The 15380-nt window shown below is 47.5% G+C and overlaps 1 long non-coding RNA gene across 1 annotated transcript in view; it reads left to right on the forward strand.

Moving 5' to 3' along the window:
• LOC119940153 overlaps nucleotides 1-15380 on the forward strand; it is a 175915-nt gene that overhangs the window by 141109 nt on the left and 19426 nt on the right. Inside the window, exon 3 of the long non-coding RNA XR_005454891.1 lies at nucleotides 3023-3109. This is a non-coding gene — a long non-coding RNA (uncharacterized LOC119940153). The remainder of the gene's footprint in view (nucleotides 1-3022; nucleotides 3110-15380) is intronic.

The raw sequence follows: 15380 nt of genomic DNA on the forward strand, positions 1-15380 counted from the left end.
GCTCACAGTCTAAGTAGAGGGGAGAACAGGGATTGAATCCCCATTTTGCAGATGAGGGAACTGAGACTTTGAGAAGTGAATTGATTTGCCCAAGTTCACAGAGCAAGTAAATGGAGGAGCTGGAATTAAAGCCCATGTTCTCTGACTCCTAGGGCCGTGCTCTTAGAGGAGCAGCGTGGTCTAGTGTTAGAGCATAGGCCCGGGAGTCAGGAGGACCTGGGTTCTAATTCTGGCTTTCCATGTTTCTGCAATGTGACCTCTCTGTGCCTCAGTTCCCTCATCTGCAAAATGGGCATTAAGACTGTGAGCCCTATGTGGGACAGAAACTGTGTCCAACCCGTTTGTCTTGTATCTGTCCCAGCACCTGGGACATAGTACTCACTTAAATACCACAGTTATTGTTCTTTTTCTTTCCACTAGGCCATGTTGCTCTGAATGTAGATGTTTAGAGGGACGGAGTCCAGGCAGGAAGAAAGGCATGTATAAGGGGTCAAAGTCATGGGAGGTGAGAGCAAAGCATAATGAGTAGGTTGGCATTAGAAGAGAGAAGCGGGAGGTTATAGCAGGGAGAGAGCTGAGCGAGTGCCTCGATTCCCATACGCTCGATCCGGATACGTATGGGCCACCATTGGAGTTGCTTGAAGAGTGGGGAGATGTGCGCTGAATGATTTTTGGTAAGAAAAGTGATCTGGGCAGCAGAGTGAAATATAGATTGGAGAGGGGGGAAACTAGAGGCGGAGAGGTTGCAGTCGCAAAATGCAACTTGACAAGTGCTGGAAGCGGTGTGCCAGCAGACCAGCGTGGGAGCGGATCTTTCCAGAAGCCACCCATCTCCGGTCCGTTTCGTTCATGGTTGGCTTCAGTGTAGCAAGAATCTACATCAGGAGATGCTACCAATTTGCAGAGATGAGGGGGCAGACGGTGTCTGTGTAACCAATACTGTGAGCTGGGTTGCCCAGTCGCTACGTCTCCAGACTTTAATTAACTCGAGGTCTGTATCTTTCCATCTGGGCATTTGCCCACTAGCGTTGCCACGGGCTGAACTCAAAAATCCCAGACACAGGAAGGCACGTGATAGCACATGCATGACACGAGGCATAGTGCCATGTGATGACATCATTAAGGGCCATTTTGTGGAGTTACGCTGAGTTCGTCCGAGCTTTGAGGGCTTCTCCAGGGAGATCCCCCATCTCCACCCCCACCCCCAGTTTGCTCTAGAGTCTTTCCGTTCTTCTCCCAGATCCCTCTGAACACAGGCCCCGGGTCTGAGCTGTGAAACTAGGCTGCAAGAGCTGGGGATGGAGGTGCTGGGCACTGAAAATAAAAATCCCAGACATGAAAGCGCTTAGTACAGTGCTCTGCACATAGTAAGCGCTCAATAAATACGATTGATTGATTGATTGATTGATTGAAAGCATCTGGGCCCTGATCTGTCCTGGACAGGGGATTTGCCAGCTGGAAACTGGATGCTCTGGTGTAAAGCCAAATTACTGATCCCCCACTACTGCTCACCTACACCAAAGTTAAATGGCCAAACCGATACACAAGTGATACACAAGTGGGGCTAGTACTGTCTGACCTTGGACAAGTCACTGAACCTCTCTGTGCCTCAGTTCCCTCATCTGGAAAATGGGGATTAAGACTGTGAGCCATGTGTGGGACAGAAACTGTGTCCAACCGTTTGTCTTTCTAGACTGTGAGCCCGCTGTTGGGTAGAGACTGTCTCTATCATCATCAATCATATTTATTGAGCGCTTACTATGTGCAGAGCACTGTACTAAGCGCTTGGGCAGTACACATTGGCAACATATAGAGACAGTCCCTACCCAACAGCGGGCTCACAGTCTCTATGTGTTGCCGACTTGTACTTCCCAAGCACTTAGTACAGTGGTATGCACACAGTAAACGCTCAATAAATATGATTGATTGATTGATTGTATCCACCCCATTTGCCTGCTGGGCAAGTTACTTCACTTCTCTGGGCCTCAGTTTCCTCAGCTGTAAAATGGGGGTTCAAAACCAGTTCTCCCTCCCCTTTAGTCTGCGAGCCCAAAGTGAAACAGGGTCTGTATCTGACCTGGTTGTACTGCATCTACCCCCAGCACTTAGTGCTTGGCACATAAAACGTGTTTAACAAATATCAATCAATGGTATTTATTGAGTGCTTACTGTGTGCAGAGCAGGGTACTAAGCACTTGGGAGAGTTGGTAGACACGTTCCCTGCAGTTTCTGGCACCCAAATTGTCCAGGAGGATTGGAGGAAGGCCTGTGCTGTAGGGTTGGTGAGGTGTGATACTTGCCCATGGCAGAGGCCTTCTCAGGAGTCAGTTCCCCCCCCCCCATTTGGCAAAGCTTGCTCAGAAACCACAGGCAATAAACAAATGGTGATCACAACTCAGCACAAATCAACCCTACCGCAATCTCCTGGAAAATGGAGATGGACCAAGTCTAGGGGAAAACATGAGAGAGAGTGAGAGACAGAGACAAAGAATCTGGCCCCGCTTCAGGACTCCATGGCACGTTGTTCGCTCTCGCCCACCTCTGAAGCATTTCCCTTCCTCCTCTAGTGACTCCCTAGTCTCCATCGTGGCGAATTCACTTCATTTCAATAGATGCTACCCTCCAGCGTTCAATCCCTGTTTGGACTTAAAATTGTTTTTCTAATAACACAGAAAATGCAGGAAACTCAAAAAATGAATAATGGATCGTCTCCCCTCTTCTGAATGCACATGCAACTCATTCACAACAATGAGTCATGTCCAGGCAGAGAGAGTGGAGAATAAGGCATCTGGAAGGGACTGAAAAGCACTTTACTGGGTGGAATAGTAAAGGTGGAGGGTTTTTTTTTTTATCAGTTGGTCAGTATGCCAGCAATCGTCCAACACTTGACTTTCCCTTTCTCAGAATTGATTTTCGTCTCCCTCTTAACGACGACGGTGAAGGATTCAGTGTCCGCTTTTTCAGTGAGGTGGCTTTTCTGTCAGTAGAGCTGGTTCCTTTTGTTTCTTTCTCCTTCTCCCAGATTATCTTTTCACGGGAACAGCCAAGGACCTTCCAGTAAAATTAGCCAAGACGACACTGACGGCAGTGCCGATCCAACAGACGTGAGGTGGGTGTCTCGGACTCAATGTAGACGGAGTCTTTTGTTTATGAGGCACAGGAGGGGGATGCATTTAGGTCATATCTGTCCAGACAGAAAATGGAAACGGTGGTTGACTCGCTGTCTTCGAGTGCTCTGATTGGCTGGGAGGGGTTTTCAGGAGGCAGTTGGCTGGAAGGGCTGGGTACCATATTCGAACAGAACCGCCAGCGGGTTTACCACATCCTTGCTTCCTAGAGGGGTTGATCTGCAGCTGAAATGGCCCTATGATTACTAGGCTTCTGCCTCGCTCCCTAATAATAATAATAATAACAGTAATTTAAAAAAATTATAATTATGGTACTTAAGTGCTCACTATGTGCCCGGTACTGTTGTAAATGCTGGGATAGATTCAAGATAATCCGGTTGGAAAGTAGTCCCTGTGCCTCCTGGGGCTCACAGATTAAGTGGGAGGGAGTAGGAATTGCTGTTGCCATGACAAACCTTCCTCACCCCCTAATAATAATGATGGCATTTATTAAGTGCTTACTATGTGCAAAGCACTGTTCTAAGCACTAGGGAGGTTACAAGGTGATCAGGTTGTCCCACGGGAGGCTCACAGTCTTAATCCCCATTTTACAGATGAGGTAACTGAGGCACAGAGAAGTTAAGTGACTTGCCCAAAGTCACACAGCTGGCACGTGCCAGAGCCAGGATTTGAACCCATGACCTCTGACTCCAAAGCCCGGGCTCTTTCCACCGAGCCACGCTGCTTCACGCTGCGCTAATCCCCACGGGAGAGGAACAGATTAAATCCTCCTGTCCCACACTGACCATGGGGCTGGATCTGGGAGTCAGGTCTCAGTCTGGGTTCTAATCCTGGACCCTCCACTTGGCTGCTGTGTGATCTTGGGCAAGTCACTTAATTTCTCTGAGCCTCAGTTTCCCCATCTGTAAAGTGGGGCCTCAATACTGCTCTTCAATCAATCAATCGTATTTATTGAGCGCTTACTGTGTGCAGAGCACTGTACTAAGCGCTTGGGAAGTACAAGTTGGCAACATATAGAGACAGTCCCTACCCAACAGTGGGCTCACAATCTAGAAGGGGGAGACGGAGAACAAAACCAAACATACTAACAAAATAAAATAAATAGAATAGATATGTACAAGTAAGATAAATAAATAGAGTAATAAATATGTACAAACATATATACATATATACAGGTGCTGTGGGGAAGGGAAGGAGGTAAGGTGGGGGGGATGGAGAGGGGGACGAGGAGGAGGCTCTTCCCCTTAGATCGTGAGTCCCCACGTTGTATCTGCCCCAGCGCTTAATACAGTGCTTGGCACATAATACGTGGTTAACAAATTCCACAATTATAATTACAGTGCAAATACGTGATCACAAAGAACACTTGCGTAGTTCCTGAGACGCATTTACCAGAATCGATGCTACTTGCCGTCAAAAACATCCCGAGAGCAGTCGTCTCTCCCTGTCCTACCTAACCTCATTGATCCCCCACTACAACCCAGCCCATCTTTTTCGCTCCTCTAACGCCAATTTGCTCACTGAACTTTGATCCCATCTACCTCATCAATGGCCCCTTGCTCATGTCCTCCCTCTAGCCTGGAACTTTTTCCCCCCTTCATGGCCACTATTCTGCCCATCTTCAAAGTTCTACTCAAATCACTCCTCCTCCAAGAGGTCTTTCCTGACTAACCCCTCATTTCCCCTCCTTTTCACCCTCCCTTCAGCATCACCCATGCCCGTGGATTTCTACTCCTTTAGCACTTGGATGCTCACCCCATGGCACTTATGGACATACGCTCTGCCACTTTCCCTGTCTTTGATTTATTTTCATTTCTACCCCACTAGACTGTAAGCTCCTTGAGGTCAGAAATTGCATCTACCAAATCTGTTGCACTGTACTCTGGAGCTTTTAGTCCAGTGCCCTGCGTATAGTAAGCTCGCAATAAAGACCACCGATTGATTGATCAGTCATTACAGACAACAGCAGCAGACGTCTCAGGAGAAGAGAGTCACCTTCTTCTGACTCCACTGCTGAACTATCCTGGCCTGAGGATCCATATCTCTCTCTGTCTCTCTCTCTATCTCTCTCTCTCTCTCTCTGATCTAGTGGATTTCTGGGTGTTTATTCCTTTCTGTCATCTTCGGCCTCTGTTCCTGTATTCCTCTTCCTCTTCTCCCTCCTTTGCCCCTGCTGTGATCTTACTTGTGTCCATCTACTTCCTTTCCTCTCTGTCTGCCCTGTCCCCAACAGTCTCTGCTTATCTCCACCGCCTCTCCCTGTCTCCCACTGTCACCGTATATCTCCCCCTGCCTCTCCCTGACACCACAGTCTCTCCTCACTCCCCCTGTTCCTTACCTCTTTTACCTCCTTCACACCTGCACAAAGCACCACTCTTTCCACTAGTACACATATGACATCAGATGCCCATTGGGAAGGCTCAAGTACACAAAATCCGTTTGTATATTCCAGCCTTCAAATGTTGACTTGGCCAGTTTATGTATACCACGCAGACAGATCCTGCCTGTCTTCAGGGAAAGGGTAAGCTGAGGAGAAAAAGCATATCTTATTGAGAGGCTGCAACAGATGTTAACAAAGTGATTTGAGAGAACAGCTTAACCGTTGCTGCACTAGGATTTTTGGAGTCGAAGACCCGTAAACTGTGAGGCCAATGCAGCACAGCCCAGAGACAGTCTTGCCCTTGCCTGAGCGCTTAGTGTAGTGCCACTAATCCCCATAATATGTTGTTTGTAGATTGATTTAGTCCATAAGTGCTAGAGTTGTCTGATGGCTTTATGCATCCTTAGGGCCCTGGGGAATTAATCAAGGAAGGCTTGTTGGAGGAGGTGGGCTTTTTCGGTGGGCTTTGAATCCGGGGAAAGCCATGGCATGTCAGCTTTTGGGAGGGACAGCGTTGCAAGCTGGGGAACAGAGCGAGCCTCGTACTTTATCGGGAACTGAGAGTGGCAGTGAGAGCAAGGAATTTTCTGTAGTCCCCCCAGAATCCTAAACCATAGGGTCCCAAGGGATCCCAGATTTTTCTGGTGAGGGCAGGGGCGAACTACAACCGTTGAAACCAGAAAACTTTCAAGTGTCATTTAATGAACCAAGAATTAATGTGTCAGTGCTAAGAGTGTCAGTTTTTATTCATTTGCACAAAATTGAATTTAATGGCAGTTTTACGCAGTACACAAATTAGCACTTTTTATGTTCACATAGGACTAATTGCTGTCTGGAGGAAATTTATGGCTAACAACTCAAAAGTGTAAAAGAAAGTATTAAGGTATGGCTTACAGAGTGCGAAGGCACAAGCTGTTTGGTATTCTTGCCTGTGGCCCTTTGCTTCCTCAGTTTCTGGAGAAGCAGCATGGCTTAGTGGATAGAGCACACACCTGGGACTCAGAAGGACCTGGGTTCTAATCCCCACTCTGACGCTTGTCTTCCATGTGACCTTGGACACATCACTTCACTTGATGATGATGATGATGGCATTTATTAAGCGCTTACTATGTGCAAAGCACTGTTCTAAGCGCTGGGGAGGTTACAGGATGATCAGGTTGTCCCACGGGGAGCTCACAGTCTTCATCCCCATTTTACAGATGAGGTAACTGAGGCACAGAGAAGTGCCCCTTTTAGACTGTGAGCCCACTGTTGGGTAGGGACTGTCTCTATATGTTGCCAATTTGTACTTCCCAAGCGCTTAGTACAGTGCTCTGCACATAGTAAGCGCTCAATAAATACGATTGATGATGATGATGATGAAGTGACTTGCCCGAAGTCACACAGCTGACAACTGGCAGAGCTGGGACTTGAACCCATGACCTCTGACTCCAAAGCCCAGACTCGGTCCACAGAGCCACGCTGCTTCTCTGTGCCTCTGTTACCTTACCTGTAAAATGGGAGACTAAGACTGTGAACCCTGCATGGGACGGGAACTGTGTCTAACCTAATTAGCTTTTATCTACCCCAGTGCTTACTACAGTGCCTGGCACAAAGTAAGCGCTTAACAAATACCATGGAACAATGAATTACAGATATATACATAAGAGCGGTTCTGATGGTACAGGGGCTGGAAGGGCAGACTGACCCCCAATTCCTGACCCCTCCCTGACCTGCCAAATCTTCCCCACCTTTAGCGTGACCAAGGAGGGACAGAGTCTGGGGTCCAGCCCAGTTTCGGACACGGTCCCTGTCCCACATGGGACTCACAGTCACGGGAGAGAACAGATGAAAAAAGTGAGACACAGAGAAGTGAGGTGACTGGCCCGAGGTCACCTGACTGGCAAGTGGTGGAACCGGAATTAGAACCCAGGTCCCCGATTCGCAGGCCCATGCTCTTTCCACTAGACTGCCCAGCGCTTCTGATGCCATAATCAATCAATCAATCAATCGTATTTATTGAGCGCTTACTGTGTGCAGAGCACTGTACTAAGCGCTTGGGAAGTACAAGTTGGCAACATCTAGAGACGGTCCCTACCCAACAGTGGGCTCACAGTCTAGAAGGGGGAGACAGGGAACAAAACCAAACATATTAACAAAATAAAATAAATAGAATAGATATGTACAAGTAAAATAAATAAATAAATAGAGTAATAAATATGTACAATCATATATACATATATGATGGCGGCGGTTGTTCCGGATGGCCACCAAGTCGCCGGGCGACTAAAGAATTAGTCAGACAGCATGTGACTGCCGAAAGTTTTAATAAAGTTACATTGGTAAGGCCGAAGACTGAATAGGGGGGAACGCACCTGGCGGGCTCATTTCCTTAAGGGAAAAGGCCCCGAAGACCGAATAGGGGGTAACGCTCCCAGAGAGAATCAATCAATCAATCAATCAATCAATCGTATTTATTGAGCGCTTACTGTGTACAGTGCACTGTATAACTCCCTCTCCCTTCTGTGTCACCTGTGCAAAGGATCTGTAGCCTTTAGCCACTTGAGGGTCATCTCGCCCTCAGACCCACCACACTTCTACTTTGGACCTGTATTTAAAGGTTACCGTTCTTCTCTACACATCTGTAATTCATTTGTATTAATGTCTGTCTCCCCCTCTAGACTGTAAACTATTGGTGGATAGGGAATAAATAATGATGGTATTTGTTAAGCGCTTGCTATGTGCCAAGCACTGTTCTAAGCACTGGGGTAGATACAAGGTGATCAGGTTGTCCCACGTGGGGCTCACATTCTTCATCCCCATTTTACAGATGAGGTAACTGAGGCCCAGAGAAGTTAAGTGACTTGCCCAAAATCACCCAGCTGACAAGTGGCGGAGTCGGGATTCGAACCCACGACCTCTGACTCCCAAGCCTGTTTACCATGGAATGTGTTTACCAACTCAGTTGTACTTTATTCTCCTAAGCACTCAGTGCAGTGCTCTGTATACAGTAAGCTCTCAATAATGCCACTGATTGATTGATTGATCAGGCATATTGTAGTCGAACATAACATTGAGAAGTGTTGATGTTTTTTCCCTCCCTGAGTATCAAAATATGTCTTCTGGACTCTTCCCAACAAAATGTGTTCCCCAAGTCCAACATCCCGAACGCTGCGGGGTAGTTTTTAGTCTTTTCTATTTCAAGGAAGTTCCAGGGTCTGGAGCCTCTTATAACTCCACGCCCCACAAGAACACCAGGAACCAAAGCCAGTCCCTTCTCCCTGTTGATCTGTACCTGTTGGTTTGGCAAATATCGGGAAGTGCCGGGAGCTCTGTGTTTGAACAGCGAGGGGGTGAGCAAATGTGTGGAATATGTGTGCTTTTCCCAGACTAAGCAGGGAGTGATGAACAGAGCCATTCCACTGTTTCTAAAGAGGCTCTGGGCTCCGTATCAAGCCTTGTGCACAGATTTGAAAGGGGATTTGGCCTGCTTGCTCAGTCAGCACCTGGACCTCCCAAAATGCCCACGGCTCTTGCCAAAGCAAGACAGAAATGGCAAGTCATCCCCCTGCCCTGCCCACTGCAGCTGGGAGTCAAAACGCAGTCAAGACTCTGAAAACGGAAGCCTCTCAGAAACCGTTTTTTGAATATCAAAAATATTAATTTTTGAAGCACCGTGGCGTCCTGGATACGGCATGGGCCTGGGAAGAAGAAGGTGGCTTCTAATCCTGACTCCACCGCTTGTCTGCTGCGTGGCCTTGGGCAAGTCACTTCTCTATGCATCAGTTCCCTCATCTGTAAAATCATCATCATCATCAATCGTATTTATTGAGCGCTTACTGTGTGCAGAGCACTGTACTAAGCGCTTGGGAAGTACAAATTGGCAACATATAGAGACAGTCCCTACCCAACAGTGGGCTCACAGTCTAAAAGGGGGAGACAGAGAACAAAACCAAACATACTAACAAAATAAAATAAATAGGATAGATGTGTACAAGTAAAATAAATAAATAAATAGAGTAATAAATATGTACAAACATAAATGGGGCTTAAGACTGGGAGTCCCAAACGGGACAGGGACTGTGTCCAACCCGATTTGCTTGTATCCACGCCAGCGCTAGGTACAGTGGCTGGCACACAGCAAGCACTTAACAAATACCACAATTGTTATTATTGTAATTATTATGTGTTTTTGTGTGTCTCTCCTTGGGTTTTTCTCTGTCACTGGCCTCATTGTCTAGCAATTTCTTGTTCTGGGTGGTAGTAGTAATATTCATTCAATCATACTGAGCGCTTACTCTGTGCAGAGCACTGTACTAAGCGCTTGGGAGAGTACAATACAACAATAGATGCATTCTCTTCCCACAACAAACTTAAAGTCTAGAGGTAATAGCATTTATTAAACACTTAATGTGTGCAGAACACTGCACTAAGCGCTGGGAAAGAATGCACAGGTGGTGTAGGTCTGTGCGACTCTCTCTGGGACCGTCTCTCTGCCCACATCCTCCCCACATCAGTCATCAGAGGGTCACAATGAGCAGAACTTCTGCCACTTCACCTGTCTGCCATCACAACAACAAATCACAAACAGTTTTTATTTGCTCTTTGAGGCAACCATGAGAAAATGGAAAATGGGACTGAAATGATTCTTGCTTTCAAAAAAAAAAAAAACCCCCAAAGCCCCACTCACTCTTAATTTGACTGCTTCAATAATTAGTCAAACGATGTTACTGCCGCTCCCTTTCCAAGAAATCTCCACCTCCGTGCAGTTTACATGCTAATTTGCCAAAAAGCTAGCACTGTATTTGCATGTTTTTCCATCTAATTTAGCATCATCACAATTTTAAGCAGGTGCGAAGCTAGTGAGACAACTTGAGCAATCAGCCCAGGTACGGCTCTGAGAATTGCAGAGGAATTTATTTAAAGTGCCTTTTCGCGTCTGTGGCGAACATTAATTTTTCCTGCAAAAAACAAGGGCAGGCTGCAAGGGGAAGGGATGTTTATTGCCCTTATCGTTTAGCCTTGATTGAATTCTTAAGGGGTCCAAGGAAACAATGAGGGACTCACCTCCCTGATCCAGGGGATGCAGGTTCTAGAACCGATGGACAGAGTGGGCCCTGTCCCGACCTGGGGTTGAGACGCTTGGACTTTTTGATTCTGGGGAACAGAGTAGAAATGGGGGAGATTCCATGACTGCTGAGAACTCTTAAGGAAGGCTTGAAAGTGGCTAGGTTTCTTGAGTCCGGAATGGTTTGTCCAGAGTTAGACCAGTATCCAAGTGTATGTAGAGAGAGAGAAAAGGATGAGAAAGAGAAGCAGAACAAGAGAGAGCCCAAGGGAAAGAGATTGGGGGGTGGGAGGGAAGAAGAGCAGAGACTGAGAGACATAGGGAAAGAGGTAGAGGGGTTAGAAGAGAGACAGGGAGGTACAGAGAAAGACAGGGACAGAAAGACCCAGGGAAAGAGATAAAGGAGACAGAGATAGGGAGACAGGGAAAGAGAGAGATAGATATAGAGAGACGTAGGGAAAGAGACAGAAGGATCAGAGATAGAGCGATCCAGAGAAAGATAGGGACAAAAGGACAGGGAAAGAGATGGAGACAGAGTTAGAGAGACAGGTGCAGAGCTGTTGCCTCTCCCCCCCAGGTGCCCCTGGACAGGGGCATCCCTGCCAAGCCATGGGCTCAGAAGCAGGAGCCAGGGCAGGGATAGGCTGGGAACGAAAAATAAAAATTCTGGGTGCAAAGCCCAGTGCCATAGCCATACTGGTCCCAGGAGAGACCAGCTGAAAATCAGATTATCTGATATAAAATCGGGGAACCGACCACCTAATTTAGGCTCTGCGCAGGGTTCCAGAGCTAACTCCAGCCACAACCTGGTGCAATTTAGCACTGAACCCGGGCACTCGGGATGGAGGAATATCCTCTGGAATATCCCCTTATCTTTGCCCCGGGGACCTCTCCTCTGGGCTTGGCCGCACGGGGTGGAATGGGGGAGCAGGGGTGATTCCCAGTCCTTGTCCTCGCTCTCACCCTTCCTTCTGGCCTAGTGTTGCCAGAGGGGCTGAGGGGAAGTAGTCCCACGCAGGCCCCATCATCAGGGAGCAGGCTGGGGGCGGGGGCGGTCCCAGCTACCCCCTCCTCAACCTGATAAGGATCATACAGGTGGGTGAGAAATTTGACCTGGGAGTGGGGTGGGTGTGAGGGCAGAAATCAGGTCACGGCTCATTTTAGAAAATGAACCTCCAGGACCAAACGCAGGGAAGCCGTGACCTGCCCACCTTAAAACCTCATCCTAGTTGTCAGGTGATCAGCCGTTTTTCCTCCCTGGGTTCTTCCCTCTCTTCAGGACCCCGGAGCCTTCCGATCTTGACAGGAAGGAGTCTCCTCATTGGCACCCATTTCTTCCTCTTCGCCTGCTGGTCTCACCAGCGGCTTATTGTATCTGACAGGGGTATTAAAGGGAGAGTCTGTACTGAGCTCCCCCCCTCTGTTCAGCGGGGAGGGGATGCCACTGTCAAAGGCCATGTGCCCCTGGGTTGCTGACCCGCTCTGGGATACCACTCGCCCATTAGTAATACAGTCCCTCAGGCTTCGGCTGATGTCAGAGCTGTCAACAGAAATTAAAGCCTGTTTTGGTCTTTGCTGTCCTGTTCCTTTCTGAAAGTTTTTATCTGTTCATTCCCCTTTTCTTCTCTTTTCTTTCTTTCTCTCTTTTTCTTTTCTCTCTCATCAAGAATATGTTTTAAGGGTACTTGTTAAGCACTTATTATGTGCCAGGCTCTGTACTAAGCACCGGGGTAGGTAGATAAAATATAATCAGGTTGGACACGGTCCCTGTCTCTGTTGGAGAGAGGAGCATTTAATCTACATTTTACAGATGATGTAACTGAGGCACAGAGAAGTGACTTATCCAAAGCAGACCAGTAATAATAATAATAATAATGATAGCATTTATTAAGCGCTTACTATGTGCAAAGCACTGTTCTAAGCGCTGGGGAGGTTACAGGGTGATCAGGTTGCCCCACGGGGGGCTCACAATCTTAATCCCCATTTTCCAGATGGGGTAACTGAGGCCCAGAGAAGTTAAGTGACTTGCCCAAAGTCACCCAGCTGACAACTGGCAGAGCGGGGATTTGAACCCATGACCTCTGACTCCAAAGTCCATGCTCTTTCCACTGAGCCACGCTGCTTCTCTAGTACTAGAGTTTGGATTAGAATAACTATTATGCTATGCTATAATGCTATTAATGAAGTGCTTGCTCTGTGCCAAACACTGTACAAACACTGTACAAAGCGCTTGGGAGAGTAAAATATGAGTTGGTAGACACGTTCCCTGCCCACAGTGAGTTTACAGTCTAGAGGGGGAGACAGATGGTACCTTAAATACATAAATTATGGATATGTACATAAAAATAATAATAATAATGGTATTTGTTAAGCACTGTACTAAGCACTAGGGTGGATACAAGCAAATTGGGTTGGACATAGTCCCTTTCCCAGGTGGGGCTCACAATCTCACTGAGACCCAGAGAAGTGAATAGACTTTCCCAAGGTCACGCAGCAGACATGTGGTAGCACTGGGATTAGAACCCATGACCTGCTGATTCCCCTGCCCATGTGCTATCCACTAACTAACCACGCTGCTTCTCTTGGGCTGAGGGAAGGGGGAATAAAGGGGAAAAATCCAAGTGCAAGGGAATCGGAGAAGAGAAAATGAGGGCTTAGTTGGGGGAAGGCTTCTCGGAGGAGGTGTGCTCTTAATAAGGCTAACACTGGGCAAGTCATTTCATTTCCCCTTCTGTAAAATTGAAATACAGGCTCTCCCTCCCCCTTAGACTGGGAGCCCCACGTGGGGCAGGGACTTGGTCTGATTCATTCATTCAGTGGTATTTATTGAGCACTTACTGTGTGCAGAGCACTGTACTAAGCGCTTGGGAAGTACAAGTTGGCAACATATTTCAATCAACATATATCAATCAGTCTGATCTGATTGTATCAGCGCTATATCTACCCCAGTGCTTAGTACAGTGCTTGGTACATAGCACTTGACAAATACCACAATTATTAAACAGTTAGTTCAGTGCTGTACCATCTGTAGGCGCTCAGTGAATATCCTCGATGGACTGTTGGAAATCCTAGTTCCGCTGGTTTTCGTCCATCTCTCAACTGACATTGCCTTCACCTCCGCTGATCCATCGCCCCTGGCTTCTCCCCACTCTGGGCAGGAGGCACAGAAATCACATCAGGTTCACTGGCATCTCTCCCCACTAACTGGGCCAGCGTCCTTTGCCAGGCAAACTACCCTTGGCACCATCCAGAGAAACAGCTGAAACGGCTTCGGCCTGGAGCTACCGCGCAGCCGTTAGAACCTGACTACGAATACAGTGCTCTGCACACAGTAAGCAATCAATAAATAAATACGATTGATGATGAAGAGCCTCAACTCCTCAGACCTGGCCACAAAGTCAGTAGACAATTAAAGTGCCCCTCCCGCCACCAACAGACGCAAAAAGATGCGCCAGTCATCACTCCCAAATACAGCCGCCTCCTGGGCTGCCTGAAAGGTCTCTATTTCTTCTATTTTCTCGAGGCAAAGCCTCGGCTGCTGTTTGCTCTGGGAGAGCGTCACTTGGCAAATATCATCCCCGATCCCTGCCCTTGGTGGGGCGGGTGACGGGAGGCCTGGGAGACGATGCCAGAGGCTCACCCAAGTTTTGTCCTCCTATCAAAGACCCTGTGCCATATGACTGCCCTTCATGGAGCCCCATGGAGCGTTTGGGCTGTACTGTTCGCCCCCATTCTCCTCCCATAGCCAGTGTTTCTGAAAACTGCATTTTCCCAGACCCTGGCTTTCTCTCTCTTAAATCCTGCTTAAGAGGGTTTAGGGTTAGGGTTAGGGTTAGAGTTTAAATCTCTTTTAAAGCTCTTAAATCCTGCTCCAACCCCATCTCACCGCCCTACCACCATCACCACAGCACCCCTTGCTGTTTCTGCCCCTTTTTTTTTCTTACGGTATTTGTTAAGCACTTACTATGTACCAAGCACTGCACTAAGCGCTGGGGTAGATACAGTCTTAATCCCCCTTTACGGTCTCCTGGTATTGTGTTGTAACCTAATGACATCACGTGCACCGTTTTATCCATCTGCACCTAGACTCTTCTCTGGGAGACCCCAGATTACACTCCCCACCACTTTGCTCCAGAACCATCACTTTCCTCTCCCAAGTCCCAGTTAATAATCATCATCATCATCATCAATCGTATTTATTGAGCGCTTATTGTGTGCAGAGCACTGTACTAAATGCTTGGGAAGTACAAATTGGCAACATATAGAGACAGTCCCTACCCAACAGTGGGCTCACAGTCTAAAAGGGGGGAGACAGAGAACAAAACCAAACATACTAACAAAATAAAATAAATAGAATAGATATGTACAAGTAAAATAAATAAATAAATAAATAGAGTAATAAATATGTACAAACATATATACATATATACAGGTGCTGTGGGGAAGGGAAGGAGGTAAGATGGGGGGGATGGAGAGGGGGACGAGGGGGAGAGGAAGGAAGGGGCTCAGTCTGGTGATAGTAGTAGAATATTTTATGCACCTACTATGGGCCAAGCTCTGTGCAGAAATAAGATAATCAGATCAGACCAAGTCCCTGTCCCACACAGGGCTCAGTCATAAGGGGAGATGGAACAGGTTTTGAATCCCCATTTTACAGGTGAGGAAGCTGAGGCAGAGAAGTCGAAAGATTTGCCAAGGTCACAAAGCAGGCGAGTGGCAGAGCTGGGAGATTAGAACCCAGGTCCTCTCTCTCTTTCCACTGCTTCTCTGTCTTAAGCCAGGTGGCACTTACAACTTGGACTTTTAGACTGTGAGCCCACTGTTG

Source organism: Tachyglossus aculeatus, chromosome 18 (genome assembly GCF_015852505.1).
Source record: "Tachyglossus aculeatus isolate mTacAcu1 chromosome 18, mTacAcu1.pri, whole genome shotgun sequence".
In the NCBI taxonomy this organism is placed as follows: Eukaryota; Metazoa; Chordata; class Mammalia; order Monotremata; family Tachyglossidae; genus Tachyglossus; species Tachyglossus aculeatus.